Genomic DNA, 6,000 nt, shown 5'->3' on the forward strand with positions numbered 1-6,000 from the left:
TGGCTTTGCATCTCTTGAATTATTTCGGGTCCAATCACCCTACTCTCCCCAACTTCATCCCAACACAAGGGCGACCTGCACTTTCTCCCATAAAGAGCTTCGTAGGGAGCCATCTGAATGGTCGCATGGAAGCTGTTATTGTAGGCAAACTCAATGAGCGGCAAATGATTTTCCCAACTCCCTTGGAATTCCATGACACACGCTCGCAGCATGTCTTCCAAAGTCTGAATGGTGCGTTCTGACTGGCCGTCTGTCTGCGGGTGATAGGCAGTACTGAACTTCAATATAGTACCCAAAGCTGCCTGTAAACTCTTCCAGAACTGCGATGTGAACCTCGGGTCCCGATCCGACACTATACTCTTTGGTATGCCGTGTAGCCGCACTATCTCCTTGACATACAAACGGGTTAACTTACCCAAAGAGTCGGTGTTATTAACAGGCAGAAAATGAGCACTCTTCGTTAATCGGTCCACAATCACCCAAACAGAATTCTTCCCACTAGGCGTTCTCGGCAAACCCACAACAAAGTCCATCGTGATGTCATCCCATTTCCACTCAGGAATAGGGAGGGGTTGGAGCACACCTGCAGGTCTCTGATGTTCGACCTTTACCTGTCGGCATGTGTGGCATTTTTCAACATGTAAGGCGATGTCCTTCTTCATTCCATCCCACCAGTAATTCTTCTTCAAGTCCCGATACATTTTTGTACTGCCTGGATGAACAGAATAAGGGGCCGCATGAGCCTCCGCCATGATCCGCTCTTTGAAATCTGAGTCCTTTGGAATCACTCTGCGATCTCGGAACCGTAAAATCCCATCACTATCCAAGCTATAGTGCAACGACCCTCGAGACTTTCGAACTCTTTTCCTGATGTTCAGCAGCTTGGAATCCTTTCTTTGGAGAGCTTTCAATTCTTCAAAATCGGTTATCCGAATATCAAGAACTGATGATAAAATCTCCACTTGCTGCGAACTCTCTAGTAGGAGCCTTCTCATCCCACAAAGTAACGAATCCACTTCCGACGGCTCAGCTTCGTCTTCCAAATGTGACTTCCGGCTCAAAGCATCAGCAACTATATTAGCCTTTCCTGGATGGTACTTGATCTCACACTGATAGTCACTGATTAGCTCCAGCCACCGCCTTTGCCTCATATTCAAATTTTTCTGGGAAAACAAATGCTTCAAACTCTTATGATCAGTAAATACCTCACAAGCTTCCCCATACAAGAAATGCCGCCAGATCTTGAGTGCAAAAACAATCGCAGCCAATTCTAGATCGTGCGTCGGGTAATTCTTTTCATGGTCCTTAAGCTGACGAGATGCATAGGCTACAACCCGTCCTTCCTGCATAAGGACACAACCCAACCCAAACTTGGACGCATCGCTGAAGATTACGAAAGGCTTATGCGGTTCAGGGAGTGCTAACACTGGTGCCGTCGTCAACCTGTTCTTTAATTCCTGGAAGCTTCTCTCACATTTATCTGACCATACAAATTCTGTATTCTTCCGAGTCAAGGCTGTGAGAGGTCCGGATAGGCGAGCAAAACCTTCTACAAATCTTCGATAATAACCGGCGAGCCCCAAGAAACTCCTGATCTCCCGTACTGTAGTCGGGCGTGGCCATGACAAAATGGCTTCTATTTTACTAGGATCAACTGCCACCCCGCCCCTGGAAATTACATGCCCGAGAAATTTAACTTCTTCCAACCAGAACTCACACTTGCTAAGCTTGGCATAAAGCCGGTGTTCTCTCAATCTTTCAAGTACCAGACTAAGATGATACACATGCTCTTCAACATCTCGAGAATAAATCAGTATATCATCAATAAATACCACCACAAAAGAATCCAGATAAGGTTGGAATACCCGATTCATTAAATCCATGAAAGCAGCAGGAGCATTAGCTAGCCCAAACGGCATCACCTTAAATTCATAGTGTCCATACCTCGACCTGAAGGCAGTTTTAGGCACATCCTGCTCTCTGATTCTCAGCTGGTAGTATCCCGACCTCAGATCAATTTTAGAGAACACGGCTGCTCCCTGAAGCTGGTCAAATAAATCATCTATCCGCGGGAGAGGATATTTATTTTTGATGGTCACCTTGTTCAACTCCCGATAGTCAATGCACATACGAAGAGTTCCATCTTTCTTTTTAACAAATAAAACTGGGGCACCCCACGGCGACGTACTAGGCTGAATAAATCCCTTCTCTACTAATTCTTGCAACTGAGTCTTCAACTCTTTCAATTCAGCCGGTGCCATGCGGTAAGGAGCCTTATGCACAGGAGCCGCTCCAGGTTCCAAATCTATAACAAACTCCATCTCTCGCACGGGGGGTAGTCCGGGCAAATCATCCACAAACACATCGGGGAACTCTTCCACAACTGGAATGTCTGCCAAGGACTTCTTCTCAGACGGCGTGGATACCATCTGGACCAAGAATGCATCCGCTCCCCATGCAATTTCTCTTCTTGCCTGTATCGCCGATATAATCATCGGTTTTTCTTTCAATTTACTCCCCGCGAATTCCAGACAATCACCATCCGGAAGCTGAAAGCTAACTGTCCGACTTCTGCAATTAATAGTCGCAGAATATCGGTATAGCCAATCCATCCCGAGGATGATATCAAAACCCAACAGCTTGAACACTACCAGATCAGCATCCAAAAACCTTCCCTCAAAATTTAACGGGCATCCCGAAGCAACTTTGGAACACCACACCCTCTCACCATCGGGTAGGGCCACTACCATAGCCTTCGGCAACGGTTCCGTGACCAAGTTACACACCCGAGCAAACGTGGAAGACACAAACGATTGTGAAGCACCGGAATCAAACAAGGTACAAGCATAAAACTCATACAAACGAACTCTTCCTGAACCAAACACACAACCCATGAAATCCAAAAAACAAAGAAAGAGCCAAATGCACCAAAAATTAAATCCAACTTAAAATTAATTTAATCCATACCTGTGATTACTCCAGCATCATGGGTCGCTGGTGCCTCATCATCTACCTCTCCGGGTGTGACAGCATAAACCCGGGCTTGCACTGGTTGTCTCGGGTTGGTTCTTCCACCGCGCCTACCTCCACGGTTCCCTTGAACCATTCTTGGACATTCTCGGGAAAAGTGGCCCGGCTGGCCACAAGTAAAACATCGAGCTCCACCAGAAGAGCACTCGCCCGCATGAGCTCTATTGCAAATTCCACATACAGGTACACGTCCTCCCATGCGAACACTTGAGGATGCTTGCGAGCGAGTCCCGGACCGCTGAACAAACTTCTGGGGCGAACCCGAGCTACTTCCTTCACCAGAAAAACTCCGCCTCTTTTGTCCTGGAGGGGAGCCCATACCCAGATTATTTTCCCGCTCTATAAGGGTGGCCACATCCACTAACTCCTGAAAAGTGGATATCCGGTGGCTGACCACCAAACGGCGTATATCAGGGCGTAGTCCCTCCTGGAAACGCTCTGCTCGCAACTCCTCAGTGGCAACAAGATGAGGAGCGAATTGCTCAAGTTCTATGAACCTCCGGGCGTATTGTTCCACTGTTGCGCCCCCTTGGATCAAATTAGAGAATTCTCTTGCCTTTTGTTTTCTTACTGAGGCGGGAAAGAAGCGGTCATTGAACTCCTTCTTGAAACGCTGCCAGGTCACTGCAGCGAAAGATCCCAACTCAGCTTCCAGCATCACCCTCCTGGTACCCCACCAATCAGAAGCGATACCCTGCAAAAGATAGCTGGCGTAGAGTACTTGCTGAGCTTCAGTGCATCCACACACCTCAAAGGTTTTCTCCAAGTCTTTGATCCATCTTCCAGCCTGAAGAGGATCCTCATTTCCAGTGAAGTGTGGAGTCCGATGCGCTAGGAAGCGCTCATAGGTGCATCCGGCTTGCACCATGCTACTTGACCCGCCCGGATACATCCAAGGCCCTCCCTGATATGGCCAAGGACCTCCTGGTTGTGGCCAATACACTCCCTGTGGCGGACAAGGCCCTCCGGGTGGTGGACAAGGCCCTCCTTGTGGTGGCCAAGGACCTCCTTGTGGTGGCCAAGGACCTCCTTGTGGTGGCCAAGGCCCTGCCTGTTGTGGCCTAACATTCTGTTGCATAAACTCCGTCATCTACCTTATTGCCTCGGCTAAGGAGTCATCTCTGGAGGTATTGTCTTGCGGTTCCTGAGTATTTTTCCTTGGTCTTCCTGGTCTTCCCATTTTCCTGACACAACACCACACTTGACCCTCCTTTAAGAAAACAAATAAAACCATCACAAAACCAACATAAACAAAAACAACACAACACAACAAGAAACAAAAGAAACCGGCATGTTAAAACATAACTAAATAAATAAAAACAAGCAAACAAGCTCAAACAAATAAACAAATAAAACAACTATACTTAACATAATTTTTAAAACACAACTTTAAAACATTCTGGTACTACCTACGGGACATGTGGTTTTACCCAGAGCCAAACTGCTCTGATACCACCTGTGACGCCCCCAAATCCCCACGCCCGAACACGGGGAAATCGAGACGTCCGGATGGTGACAACCCGGACCACCATCCTAACGACGTGTGCCAAGTGTGTGCAAGAGCGACAAAGTGCACAAGACAAACGCAGCGAGAAGCAAGTCAATAAATAAGTACCAGAATTTTTCTTAATGAAATACAAACTGTTTAAAACATACTTAAATAAAATATTACAAGAAACACAAATACAAGTTTGAAAACAGATAAAAAGCACAGCATCAGCAACCCGGCGGAGCCGCATCCTCGGGCTCAGCCTCCTCCTCCTCTTCCTCGATCTCTGCACCAAAAGCTACGGAACCAAGAAAGGTTCCGCAGGTAAGTATGACCCAAACACTACCAGATGAAAATACATACAACCCACACAACAAGAAAACAAGATCAAACAAACACACGCCCCGCTACACATATATTTTAACACGCACGCCAAAACCCAAAAGGCCCACCAACCTCCACAAAGCCACACCTCGCCATTATCCCAGATAATGGCCCAAACCACCATTTTTCCCAGAAAAAGGATCATAACCGAAAAACCATACCACAACCCGCTCCGTATGCACCATGATCTCCCCTAGGGATCATCCGCACACCCTGGCTCAGTGCCACACCGTAGAGAACGGCTACGCGTGCGACACCTAAACGAGCGATGCCCAGACTCGTGCCATGCACGTACCGGGCCGGGCCATCCTCTAGCCCTCGCCAGCGAAGGGCCACGGGATCGGTGAATAGAGCGATGCCTGGACTCGTGCTCAGCACGTACCGGGCCAGACCCATTCTCTAATTTCCGCTCCCGGAGTCAGTGAGTAGAGCGATGCCTGGACTCGTGCTCAGCACGTACCGGGCCAGACCCATCCTCTAATACTACTCCGTCATCGCGCAGGGCCTCAGAATCGGTGAATAGAGCGATGCCTGGACTCGTGCTCAGCACGTACCGGGCCAGACCCATCCTCTAGTATCGAACTCGTCAGCGCCCAGACGACTACTCAGGGGATGTCACTCAGTATTGACCGCTCCCGAGTGATCAGAGGAGCTCCACCGTGATAATAACCCATCACGGCTTGGGCTCGTGAGACACACGCACCCAAACGCCAAAACGCCGATAAGCATGATGCACATGCACGCGATATGCAACGCACACAAATAAAATGCAACGCACGCCACACGGCCCAATCAAAACAACCAAACACAACCAACCAAACAAACACTCCGTCCTCAATCCATCCGACCCCCGAAACTCCTCGGACTCAGTCCGGAATCAACAACCAACAATAATCAATTAAATATATAATTAATTAAATAAAACCATTGAATGAGCAATATATATTAAAATCTGAAAATAGGGTTTGGAAAATACTTACAGCGCTATACGGTATTTTTAGAAAGCTCGCGGCGTTGCTAACGGCGGAAAAACAGCAACGTCACAGTGAAAATTCACTGTGGCCGTGGGTCCGAAAAACCCACTTTTGAACGGGGAC

This window comes from Carya illinoinensis, chromosome 16 (assembly GCF_018687715.1).
Source record: "Carya illinoinensis cultivar Pawnee chromosome 16, C.illinoinensisPawnee_v1, whole genome shotgun sequence".
In the NCBI taxonomy this organism is placed as follows: Eukaryota; Viridiplantae; Streptophyta; class Magnoliopsida; order Fagales; family Juglandaceae; genus Carya; species Carya illinoinensis.